Source organism: Cupressus sempervirens, chromosome 4 (assembly GCF_028749045.1).
Source record: "Cupressus sempervirens isolate cs-2001-9-10 chromosome 4, ASM2874904v1, whole genome shotgun sequence".
NCBI classification, from domain to species: domain Eukaryota; kingdom Viridiplantae; phylum Streptophyta; class Pinopsida; order Cupressales; family Cupressaceae; genus Cupressus; species Cupressus sempervirens.
In genome coordinates this window covers 457,481,756-457,495,683 of record NC_143121.1, presented here as the reverse complement: position 1 = coordinate 457,495,683, position 13,928 = coordinate 457,481,756, and positions in this window count along the sequence as shown.

Sequence of the window (13,928 nt, the reverse complement as noted above, 5' to 3'; positions counted from 1 at the left end):
ATCTCTCTCTAAGGATTAATTACAACATATAGGACATTTTAAAGGAATCAATTAGGTCAAGAAAGACTAGAATCTCAAGGGTGTAAAAACATAATATAAAAATATAGGTCAAGCATAAATCATTGATAAATCCTTCACCAATATTTGGATTCAAGCAAAAACACCTAGAGAGGTTGACTAAGATCTTAGGAATATCATGAGATGAGACAATCAAGTTCAAAAACCAAGGAAATAGTTTAGAAGATTGAGAACCTACAACTAACCAAACATGCAATGACCAAATAGGTTTGACCAAAAATATGAAGAACTCCTCCACCATGAACAATAATATTGAGTTGTAAACCCAAAGGAAGATTAAAAATGGATCAAGAGCATTCCAAATAGGCTCACAAGAGAAAATGAGCGAATAGAAAAGGATGCCTAGAGAAACATAGAAATCAAACTAAAGAGGAACAATATTGAAAGGGTATGTTTTTGGTTGATGCAAGATTTCTAAGAACCATGGTTTCGCATGTATAATATATTTATTTGATTTAATAAATATTGACACCATTTTAAAAAATGGAAAATATAAATAAAAAGTAAATTGTACATGAAGAAGCAACTCATTTGATTAATACTTACTAGGGTTTAAGCATCACCATAAGAATTTATGATGATTATGAATTTAAAAATTATGGTTAAAATATTTCCTTTGTAATGTATTTAGTTGTTCTCAAGTTCCATCAAATTTTCTATAAGTTTGACAATGGTCTTTAGTTAATTATTATACAATTATTCTAAACCAACCCTAATTTATTTTCTATTCTTTTATTGAAAAAACTATATGAAAATAATGAAAACATAGACAAATTCATATACTGACTACATTCATTTATTTTTAAATGAATATACCATTATATAACAAATAACAAGGATGTATGTAGTTGATTTCATGTTACATAGCTTTCACCATTTCTAGGTGATTTTGACATGGTACATAGGGAATATATTTTATAGCACCTTTGTATGATTGCATAGCTTATTGGTTTCAAAATTTATGAAGGGATTTTTTTTAAATTTGTGATGACTTTTCTCATTTTGAAAAATAATGGTGGCATGAGTGAGGTGTACTAACTAGTTATGATATCTATTGGTTATTGTATACTAATTGTTGCTATTGATAGACAATAATTTTAAGGTTATGAGGGGGTAGAAAAAATAGACAAAGGAGAGAATGACAAATAGGCAATGGGGGGGGGGGGGAGAGAGAGAGAGAGAGAGAGAGAGAAGTAATGTGAGGGAGGGGGAGAGAGAATGGGATATATAGAGGGGAACATAGAGAGACAAGTAGAGGAAGAGAGAGAGTGAGGGGGGAAGCGGTCAAGTAGAGAGGGAGAAGAGAGGGAGATAGATAGAGAGAATGAGAGAGGGAGAGAGAGAGATAGTGAGAGAGGAGAGGTGGGGGAAAGAAAAATAAATAATGGGTAAAGGATGGGAAGAGAGATAGGTAGAATGAGAGAGGGAGGGAGAGGCAAAAGGAGGGGGAGGGGAAAAGAAAAAATAAAGAATGGGGAAAGGGTGATAATAGGGAAAATATAGAGAGGGAGGGAGAGGTAGAGGGAGAGGGGGGAGTAATAATGTCATAGAAAGAAAAGACAAGGAGAGAGAGGTAACGAGGGACAAGGGTCCATATGAAGAGAGGGATAGAGAGAAGGAGATTGGGATAGAGAGAAGGATAGAGAGAGAGAGAGAGAGAGAGAGAGAGAGAGAGAGAGAGAGAGAGAGAGAGAGAGAGAGAGAGAGAGAGGGGGGGGGGGGTTAGGTAGAGAGGGAGATAGATAGAGAGAATGAGAGAGGGAGAGAGAGGGAGAAAGAGAGGGGAGAGGTAGGGGAAAGAAAAATAAATAATGGGTAAAGGGTGGGAAGAGAGATAGGGAGAATGAGAGAGGGAGGGAGAGAGAGAGAGAAGGAGGGGGAGGGGAAAGAAAAAATAAAGAATTGGGAGAGAGTGATAATAGGGAAAATATAGGGGGGGAGGGAAAGGTAGAGAGAGAGGGGGGGAGAAATAATGTCATAGAAAGAAAAGAGAGGGAGAGAGAGGTAACAACAGACAAGGGTCCATAAGAAGAGAGGGATAAAGAGAAGGATATTGGGATAGAGAGAAGGATATAGAGAGAAAGGGAGAGAAATATAGAGAACAAGATAGAGAGAGAGGGGGGGGGGGAGAGAGAGAGAAGGTGAAGAGTGCAATATTTATGAGGAATAGAGAGAAGAGGGATGGGGAGAGATATGATATAGAAATCAATGAGGATAATTAGGGCTCAAAATAGATAGAGAAGTTGATGGGAGAAGGAAGATGAGAGAGGGGAAACAAGAAGATATGTGCATCTATACATACATATATCCATCTAAATATATGTATATAAAACTATATATATGCATATATATACAAACATTGGTACATGTTATATGCATAAATCTATATGTATATGTAATGTATACTCATTTAGAAGTAAATGTTTTTATGTCTTCAAAACTGGTTTGGGTTATGAAGAATTTCAAAATGTACATTTTTCTTTCAAGATCCAAGAAAGTTATTTGACACATCAAAATCCATAAAGGTTTTGGCATGGTAAGAGGACTATAAAATGCTCCTAAGGCGTGCGAGCCTATTTTCCTCTATTTTTGTCTATTTATACATTTTTCATTTCCACCACAATTTCATGACTTCATTGTCATGATGTTTACAAATGATCAAGCGGGTACATCTAAAATTATGACCATGATCTCACACATCTTCTCAACTTTCCAACAATATTTGCTTTTCTATTTTTGGACAACATTAGCATAGAAAACTTTAATTTTGTTTACTAGTGTCTTGAAAGTCAACATAGGCATATGTCTACCATTTTTCTAATAACTTTTGATATTGTACTTGACCAAAGTCAAAATAAATTATATTTTATTAATTTACACTAAGCTCTATACACTATTTTAAAGACATTCATTTTCAATTATTTTGATACAAGTTATGCCCAACGCACAAACAAGTACCAAAGTTTTAGGATGTGGTCTTTGAAAAGCAATAAAAGCAAAATAATTAACAAAAATTACAAAAAATTACACAACTTTTAGATCTCACTTCTAACTATCGTCCTACCAAAGGGTTTTGCAAAATACTAAATCTAACTATATATTTTGTGAAGCACACAAAAATAACTATGTTATATTTATTTTTTAGTTGGGAATAAATTCTTGTGCACAAGAGGATTAACCCTATTAATTATATTCATTATTTAAAAAATATTATAAGTTTTGAGACTAGATTCAAAGTACTACAATTCTTATTATTTTTACAACTCCTAGTTTTGAGTGGATGACCTTCAAATATCTATTTGAAGTTTAGATTTACCTGATTTTAGGAAAAAAAAAAAAAAAGTGGCCACTTATACCCCCTTTTGCACACCATCTTGGCGCACTTGTTTGTAATGTTGGGGTTTCTATATAGTTAATTTCATGTTTAGTTTAGGGTTCAGGTTAAGGCTCAATGTACTTTAATATTTAAGTAGGTCTAGGGTTAGTTTCCAATTTGTGTTAGGATTTAATAAGGATTGGGATTTAATTCATGTTAGGATTTTATAATGATTATTGTTGTATTTGGGCTTTAGTTCTATCTTAAGGTCAAGTCTTAACTAAATTTACATGGTTATATGATTCAATTTTGTACATTGTCAAAGTTAGGACTAAATATAGAATGATATAGGCTAAGGATTGAAACATCAACCACAATTTAACAAATATTAGATTTTGATTTATTTGAGTGGTCAAGGATTCATACTAGGGTTTTGTTTGGTTTAGTACTACTATAAGGGTATAACTTGGTTTATGATTAGGGTTCAATTTGGTAAAATGTTCAATTAAGCTTAGAGTTATCACTCAATTTGGTTTAGTGTTAAATAAGGATTCAAGTTAGTTTATGTTTAGTTTAATTTAGGACAAGATTTAATTGGTTTAATAGTTTTAATTAGGTATGTCGTCAGGCTTCAATTCAATTTAGTTTTAGGGTTCAATTTTTTTCAATATTAGAATTAGGGTTCAATTTGGTTCAAGAAATGGTTTTAATTTGGTATAGGATTATAGTTAGGTTTTCTAAGATGTATGATTAGATATCAATTTGGTTTAGTATTAGGGTCATGGCTAAAGGTATATTTTTCAACTTTCATCGTTGTTTTATAAGGTTTGGGGTTGAATTTGGATTTTGGTTTAGTTTCAAGATTAGGATTTACAAGAAATTCATATATGTTAAGGTTTTATTTAATTCATTTAGGCTTTTTTGGTGTAGTTTGACTTGATTTAGTTTTGTAGCTAAGGCTTGATTTAGTTTATGTGTAATGTTAAGGTTGTTATACAATTGATCTCATGATTAATAAAGATGTTAGGTTAGGGTTCAATGTACTTTAGTATATAATTAGGCTTATGGTTACTTTTCAATTTGTTCTAGGCTTTAAGAAAGATTATAATTTAATTTATATAAAGATCATGTAATGGTTAATTTTCTATTTAGATTTTAGTTCTATATGTTAGAGTTAGGTTAAGGGTTGAACTAAATTGACATCATTATTTTGTTTCTTTTTAATGTTAGGATTAGATATAAAATGATATATTGAGGCCAATGATAAAAAAATTAACTATAATTTATTAAATAGAAAATTTTAATTTACTTTAGTGCTCAAGAAGTTATATTAGGGTTTAGTTCAGTTGAGTGTCAAGTTTAGTGTTTTATTTAAGCATTCAATTTGGGTTAGTGTTAATCCAATATATTAAAGTGAATAATTCAAGTAATGTAATAAATAAATAACATAATTAGGGTTAGGGTTATTTTGAATTATAATATTATTTTATGAGAAAAACATATTAGGTTAATAAACCTTTATATTTATCATAGATATATTATTTTTAATATTTTTATCCACAATCCACTTCAAAGACATATTTAATGCAACACATCCACTTATTAATGTCACATTCAGAAAACTACATATGTTATAATTCATATTAAACAAAAATATGTTTTTGATTCAAATTAAGTCGGGAGAGACCCCAAGCCATTACAATTTTAATCATAAGTAGTAATAAAGGCTTGTAGATCTAGCCACTTAAATTACACCAAAATATAACTACTAACAAATGATTCATATGAGATGGTAAAAAGTGTTGAAACAACCACCTAAAAACTATATAAATAATACTTCATTGTAATGGTGCAAAAACATTACAAATTCTTCACTGATGACAATGGTATTGCAGCCTTTATTTTCACAATAAACACAATAGAATTTTTCCATGAAACTTGAAAATTTTGCTCCTTTTGTATATCTCCTTAACATTTTTTCAACATCTTTCATTTTCAATATTTTAAGCTCTTTAATATAACACAATTAATGGATAAGGTCATATTTTCAATATCTTGAAGGATTTTTTTGCAACGCTTTAAATAGATATTGTACATTTTTCAGTCAATGTTTCATAAAAACCATTTTAGTTGACAGAGGCATGTGGACTTGCAACAATAATTTCTAATTCTTTTTTTGAAAGATCCATAGTTTCAATTTTTTTTTAGCATAAAAATAATATAATAAATATTTTAGATTAAGGTAAAAACAAGTTTTGAAGGGACCTGAAACCCTATACAAAAAACTTTAGATAAACATTAAGCACCACTAGGTTTTACAAGGACCTGAAACCTAAAGTTTTAAACAAATAAACTAGGTTTTATAGGACCTTGAAACCAAAAGTTTAAACCATAAAAAAATAACTAGGTTTTACAAGGACCTGGAACATAGAGTTTTAAACAAGCTAGAAAACAAAAAAAAGCAAAACCAGTAAAACCATGCGGACCAACAACTAGCACACCAGCACCCACGACTAGCACCTACAACAACTCTTTGATGATATTCACCACCTCTTTACCTACTTCTACAATACCCTAGATAATTTTAGTCGAAGGTGAAATAGGAGCCTCAAGAGCCTCAGTGACCTTTTTCCTCATGCTCTGCCTAGTTCTCTTACTAGGTCCTCCTGGACTCCCCATCCCAACATTACATAGAGACATTATCTCCTCATTATTGTTCTTACCTAGATTGGTCGCCACTACACACAAACTAGAAGTAACCTATTCCATTCTTTGACCATTTTCCTTAATTAAGCAACAAAGCTTCTATTCATATTCCTTGAGATTTTCATAGATGTTACCAATTTGTATTTCCATCTGAGCTCTCATGGTATGTTCATAGTCTAGCTTTTTCTACATAACCCCCGTTTTCTTCTTAAGCACCATGATTTCATTGTAAAGCCAAGAATTGCCCTGAAGGGAAGCCTCCACTTTAAGCTTAGTAGTGTGAAGAAGGGTAATTTTTCTTCATGAGATTCTTCCCTACCATTTACAACAACCCTAATCTTAGAATCAATAGCAATAGTAATTGTATTGATCTAGATATCAATGTTGATATCCTACTTCTCCATCCTCTCCTCTTTTTCCTCTTTACTCAGGTTGTTGTCCTTAGTAGCAAGGTCTTTACCCTCAATTTCCTTACCAGTATCCTCCTCCATTTTCTCTTTGTTGACATTCATCTTTTGATGGGATGGGCCTCTTCATCCTCCCCAAGGGCTTCTGACTCAACATTTGAATTACTAATTTTGTCCTTGCTACCCTCCACATTATTTTTACCAGTTGACACCCCTTTGCTCCCAGAATATCCATCCAGGTTGGAACTAAGTTACCCCATTTTTGTCTTGTCCTCATTGTCAAAACTCTTAGATTCAATGATTTCCTCCATGTTTTTCTTATTCCTTTCCCATTTGAAAACCTTTTTTATACTCTTGATATCACTATTTCCCTCCTTACTTTTAACCTTAATTGTCTTAGAATTAGGATCATTGTTAAACACTTTCCTCTTCTTCAAAATCAGAGGGGGATTAATGGCCTTGCTTTTATAGAAATTTTCTATAAGCAAAATTAAACCTTCATGAAGCATAGGATGGGAATCTTTCTTCCAATGAGCATAGAGACTTTGAAGTATAGAATACTTCAGATAAAATAGAAAGGATATTCTATCTTTATCCCTAAAATGATTTAGGAAAACAAAGTGAGATTTATGGACTCTCTTTGCCCTACCATTAAGAATAAAATACTTATGGATATATGACAACATGTCCCTTCAGATGACCTTAATTTTTTTCAGGTCATAGAAGTCATCATTTTTCTCCAATTTTTTTTCTTCAACTTCCATCTTTGGGTGTTTCTTAAAAGTTGTGTTCGAGATACTATTCTCTTTACTGAATTTTATCTCTTACATGGCAAGCCCTGTAAGCTCATAAATGAATTCTTTAGTCAATTTTACCGTGACCCCATGCAAAGTGACCCTTTCTTCAAACCAATTTTTGAAGAATATCTCTATAATGTGATGTTTATACCCATGGAGTCTCTCAATGTAAGTTGTTATTTTTCCATTTTGCAGAATCTCCCATATAGAAGCATTTTCCTTCCATTCCCTGCAATTTCTCAGTTCTTGCTTTCTAGGTTCCCCTCCCATCTTGAAATCTTGTTTTCCCATGCAATTCACCTAAGAAATGGAAACCATAAAAAAGAGTAAAGTTTTTATGATTAGCAAGGAGCTAATAACCTTACATAAGTGCTAGATGCAAGTCATAATAGCACCAAAGTACTTCCTAAGAAAACTCATACTATCCTCCGTAAACCCATCACTCCCCTTAATAAATTTTCCAATCTTAGGAAATCTTTCCTACTCTAGCATGTGTCTTGTCACAATTAGCTATTGTCGTCAGCTCCACCTCCTTGCATAGGTCAGCTTTCCACCTCAACTAACTTTACCTATAGATATCTTGGTTGGCAATCCAATTAGCAACTAAATTACCCTCCCAAAAAATATGAGAAAATAAAACATTATCAAATTTATTAATAAGGTTTAAATTTCCAATATACTTCCCTCAATAGTCCAAGTAATCGGGCTCTTGTTATTAAGCATATTAATAATGTTGATTGAATCTCCTTCCAACCAAAGATTCTAATAACTAGAATCCACTACCAACCTCATAGTATACAAAGCAGCCATAGCCTCTACTTTATGACTAGTAGATATCCCTATAGGAATGACAATAGCATCAACAATTCTACTAGTATGGTCCCTCAAAACACCTCCACAACCAACTTTACCAAGATTACCTTTAGCAACACCATCAAAATTACCTTCAATCCAACCCATATGTGGAGAATTTCATTCAACATTATGTCTCTGGTCATCAATTTTGGTTTTATAGCCTTTAGTCTTCATAGAATAATTAATTTGGATTTCATCACTCAATTTTCTATGAGATTTGAAGTTTTCCTTGATAGCTCTGATAATATTATGACTAAGAACCCACTCAAGAACTTCTTTGTCTCTAAAAATTATATTATTTCTTTCTTTCCAAATTCCCCACTAGAGATGGGGTAGAGAAATTTTCCATAGAAGACTGATAGCAACATCTTTTTTAGGACAAGTCCAACTTTAGAAACATTGATCAATATTATTATGATGTACCCAATCTAAGTTCCAATGAAAGAAGGATATAACTCCAAACTTTTTGACTAAACTTGTAATTTAAGAAAAGGTGATTCCTATCTTCAGATTCCATTTTGCATAGACAACATCCATTGGCCACGAAAACCCCTCTTTTTTGCAAATTGTCCAAAGTTAAGATTTTGTTTTGAAGCAACATCCAGAAAAAAATATTGATTTTAGGAGTAAGACCTTTAATCTAAGCTTTAGCCCATAAAGGTCTAATTCCCTTTTCCTCAGATCTAAAAATAGAAGAAACTTTAAAACAACCTCTTGGTTCAATCCCCCAAACCATTTTATCTTCAATATGATGATAAAGGCTAAAAGCCTTCAAAATTAATCGGATACTGGTAAAAACCATATTACTTTTAGCAAGATTACCCCATTCACTATAATCCAGTAATTCTCCACTAAATTAACAAAACTCTATTTACATCTAGGTAATAGTACAAACTTGGGTTGTAATTCTACAAAAGTCAATTATGTGGAACAAGACCTTTCTAGAAATGGGTCCCCGATTTTAACAAATTGGGTACCCATTATGGTTCAAGCACTCGATCCATGATCAAAAAATTGGGTACCTAGTTTTTGAATATGGATCAAGTGCCCGAAGTGCATTTTAAAAATTGGGTACCCAATTCTGGAAAACTACAAAACCACTTTTTTGGGGTTTTTTGGCCATTTTTACTGAGTGCAAAATGGGAGCCCGATTTTAGCATAAAAGCGAGAGCCCATTTTTGGATTTCTACTGAGCCCCTGTTGCTATTTTTCAATGTACCAATATTTTACTTTTTCTTCTACTAATTTATTTCATTGTTTTCAGTTTTATGCTTTATAATTATGTCAATTTATTTATTTATTTTTTCACTTTTAATATGTAAAATTGTAAATTTCCATTATTGATAGTTTTATCTTTAGATGTTTTGATGTATTTAATAAAAATTACAATGTTGAATGATTAGATAGATGTAAATTAGATTGTTAAATAGTAATTATATTGATATTTTATATTTATTTCAACTAAATAGTAATTAATTATAAAATAGTTTATATACCATATAACAAAGAAAGTAAAACTAACTATATTCCTATGTCTAACCTCAACCTAACCATAACTGTACAATAATTTAATCTAAACCCTGAACATAAAATTAAGTATTTTAATGTGCTCCCTTACCTTAAAACCATAATTTTAACTCTAAACTTTAGATTCATGTAGCTCTAATTGTCATCCCAACTCTTTAATCCTAACATTAACTAAATCTCTAATCCTAAATAATCATACATGACTATTTATCCTTAACACAACCTTAACCCTAATTATGACATTTAAATGTAGATGAGCTCTTAAATTCTATTTGTGATTTTCAATAAACTTAATGTTTCAAGGTCCAAATCAAATGTAATTTTAAATCCCCTACTCCAAATTATCTGGACCATCATATCCATTTATCATTTTATTATTTAGTTAGATAAATTTTACAACAAAATTTTCAATAATTTGATGACCATATCTTTTTTAATAAAATTACACACTAACCGTAAACATAGTATTAACCTTGATGTAAAATCTCACTCTCACCATAATTCTAAGCCTAACCCTAACACTAATTAAAATTTTAACCAAATTATATAATTAAAATTGAGAAACCTAACCCTACTCATTAATAAACTTAATCCTAAATGTTAAACACTAATTCTAATTGTAACTTCAAATCTCAAACCTAATACTTGATCCCTAGCCAGGTAACCATAACAGTACTTAGGTCCATAATGGAAAGTAATCTTAATCTTAGGTTTGAAAATATTATTTAATGGTTTTATATTGGGTTGAAGAAATATTGAAATCTTAAATAATAAACTATTAAATAACACTTCAAGAAAAACTTATTTTGTACACTTATAATCTAATTATATTAATTTGTTAATATTTCTCTTGATAATGATATTTTATGATTTATATTCTTTTAATTTCTCCACACAATATGTAGGACTTAACTTTTCATCATGTAATTTATGTAGATAATACATTTCAATCGATATGGATTTTATCTTTAGATGTGTGTTTGATTCTTTTAGCATGAGGTTTGTTCACATTGGACATTTTTTTTTTACTGTTTAATACATAATTGATTAAAATTGTATTTGGAATGGTTTTTATACTTAGACATTGGTGTAAATAACTTCATGTCTATGTCTAAGTTAGATTTGGAATATTTTTTCTTGAAACATTATTTGGTCAAGAGTTTTATTTTTTTGGTAAATATAACTATCTATTATAATAGCTAGAGTGTCATAAATTTGACAAAAATTCCAATCTTCCATAAGAAAGAAAAACACGTGGACATCCGCTACCATTTTTCTCACACGAGACATGGTAGAGATAGAAATGTAAAATTGGAGAAAGTTAACACTTAGGTAAATATTGCAATTGTTATCAATCAAGATTGCACCTATATCGAGATTTAAAATCTAGCCATCCTGCTAAAACATGGAATCTCTCTTAGGTGGTGGGTTGTCCTAAAATGAGAGATGAATCTCCAAAAGCTAGGCCAGTTCCTGAATAGTGATCACCTAATCCTAAATTATATGCGAGATAAAGGATAAGAAATGAATGACAAATAATAAATACTAACCTAAATGAGGTGATACACTAATGGTTTTGAATGTAACTTTAATCAAATCAACACGAATTATGAAAGACACAATTGATTCACAATACTCAGACAAACATGCAATCACAAAAGTGTTTCTATGCAAGGACTGGGATCTTCTTCTTTGAAATGGAGACCTAGGTTTCACCAATTTTCTTGAAAAAGACAATGATCACAAATAAAGACCTGTAATCACAAGTATCAAGATTTAAATTTGCAATAAGGAATGTAACTTAAATGAAGGTGAACACAACAGTAAAATAAAAGATTCACAAAATTGCACAAGAATCAATGAGGAGTCATTGAATCTCTATAACCAATGCTAAAGAAATCTCTGCTACAAATTTGCGCTTACAATTAACTCAAAATCTGCAATGTGCAAAAAATCTAAATCCAAAAGAAGATACCTCATAATGAGGTGAATGTACAATATATAGAAATCATAACCCTAACTCGGATTCCAAGATCATGCCTAGGAAAAATCAGTCAAAATGATAAGAACTATGAAGAAGCCTTTGAAAACTGCTCTCAACCACCTGCCTAATTGATAGATAACTCAAAAACTGTCTCTAGCTCCTCAAAATCATGCACAAAAATCCAAACTCGGATCCCTGAAACAACCCAAAAAGATAGCATGTAAAACTCCTCATAATTATGCAATATATGCATAAAATAGGTTCTCAATCTGAACTACATGCATAACTGCTCTTAACTGATCCATAAATTGCCAAAAATAGCATTAATCTACTCCATCATCACATGAGAATCTTGAACTACCCTTAGCCTCCTAAAATAGCTCCATACTCAAGTCTTCATGAAAGCATTAACTGAATGTCCCTTTAGGAGTTCAAAAATAGACACTCAACTTCTCCTCCTTGCATTTAGGCATTAAAATTTGAATCTCCTTTTAATTCTATTTATTTAATTAATAAAATCAATGGTTTTATAGTTACAATCACTTGATATATTAATTTTACAATCATAATTCTTTTTATTATATTAATTAATATTGACGTGTTTTATCATTAAATTTATTAATTTTGAAAAACACATCAGTATTAATTAATATAATATAGGGAATTTTAAATATTTTTTACAAGTATTGTGTATATTTAATTATTAATAAAATTTAACTCATTTAATATATATAATATTTGTAAACTATATTTCATATATTTAAGTTACACATGCATTAATAAAATTGGCATTATGAAGATTATTGCATGTGGAACTTAACATAAATAAACAATGGAGTTTTTTAAAAATAAGATAAAACGCCTACCCTATGCATGGACCCAAAATTTAATTAAATGGAGTGTATGTGAGTTATGAAAGGAAAAAATGAAAGATGCAAAGACTTAGTTTATTTTTCAATTTGGAGTTCATGTATGAGAGGAAGGAGAGGGGTTTTTTTCAAACTCTAGCTATAGTAGGGAAACTCTGTGATTTATGCTCTTTGATTTGTTCTTGGATGCCATATTTTGGTCTCTAGTAGCGGATTTTTGTTGGTACTAGGCAACATTGGTCATCTTTTGTGAGCTTACTATTTGCGGCATGCTTTGGATTGCTTATATCTACATTCATTCTCCATACTATACGCCATCTTTGCTTGGACAGCTTCTTTGTGAGCTTGCTATGGTCATTTTTTCTCTATACGACTTTATGTTTGACATATTGAGTCCTCCATGCATGCTTTGACTGCGGGTTTGTTGGACTACGGATTTGTTGGACTGGTTATGGACATTTTTGTTGGACTCCATAATTTGGCATAAGCTAATTGAACACCATATGTTAGTATTCCATTCTGGTCAGCTTGAGCTTTTTTCTTGGAATTTGGACCTTCAATGACTTGACCTTACTCAAATGCCATGTTTTGAGCCTTCTTTGTGGGTTTCATGATGTTGAATGGTTGCTTCTTTTTTGCTTTCCATAAGTCTTCTATTTCTTCCTAAGTATTATGTACACATGATACTATATAAAGTATTGCTGGTTATAAAAAGAAATAAACTGATTTCCTATTATGGGTACTTGCAAAATGCAAAATAGAGGGTTCATAAAAAAAATGCATGCTCATCCTTGTACATTGATGTGCATTCCAGCATTTATCATTTATTTTATTCATTAGTATTTTACCAATATCTACTTCTTGCAAACTGAAATGATTGCACATAATGAAATGCCATTTTGTAAGAGTGTTTATAGAGCTTCTTTTTAAATCTCTTAGAAATATTCCAAACTTTTGTTGCTCTGGTGGAAGCATGTGATTTTTATCTCCATCTTTGCTAAATCTTTGACATGATCTGCAATGCATAAATCATATTTTGAGGGAGTTAAAAACTGCTTTCAGCAATCATACAAGGTTCTTGTTCTGTCACAAACTCATGCTCCTTTCCAATCTTTGGTAATGATTTAGGAGATATTTCTATATGTTTGTTCCCCATGTGCTTCTCATCAACCAAGAATTTCATATTATATATAGCTCTTGTTGATTGATTGCTTGTGATCTCATGCCATGTCTTATGTTTTATAATATATATCTTGATTGTTGTAAGTCACTAATGTTCAGATTTTGATATAGTTGTTTTGCCTTTTTCCTTGTTGTTCAAATTTTGATACAACTATAATGGCATCTTTTATTCTTTCTTTTTGTTCAAAAATTCATCTTCTTTAAGGT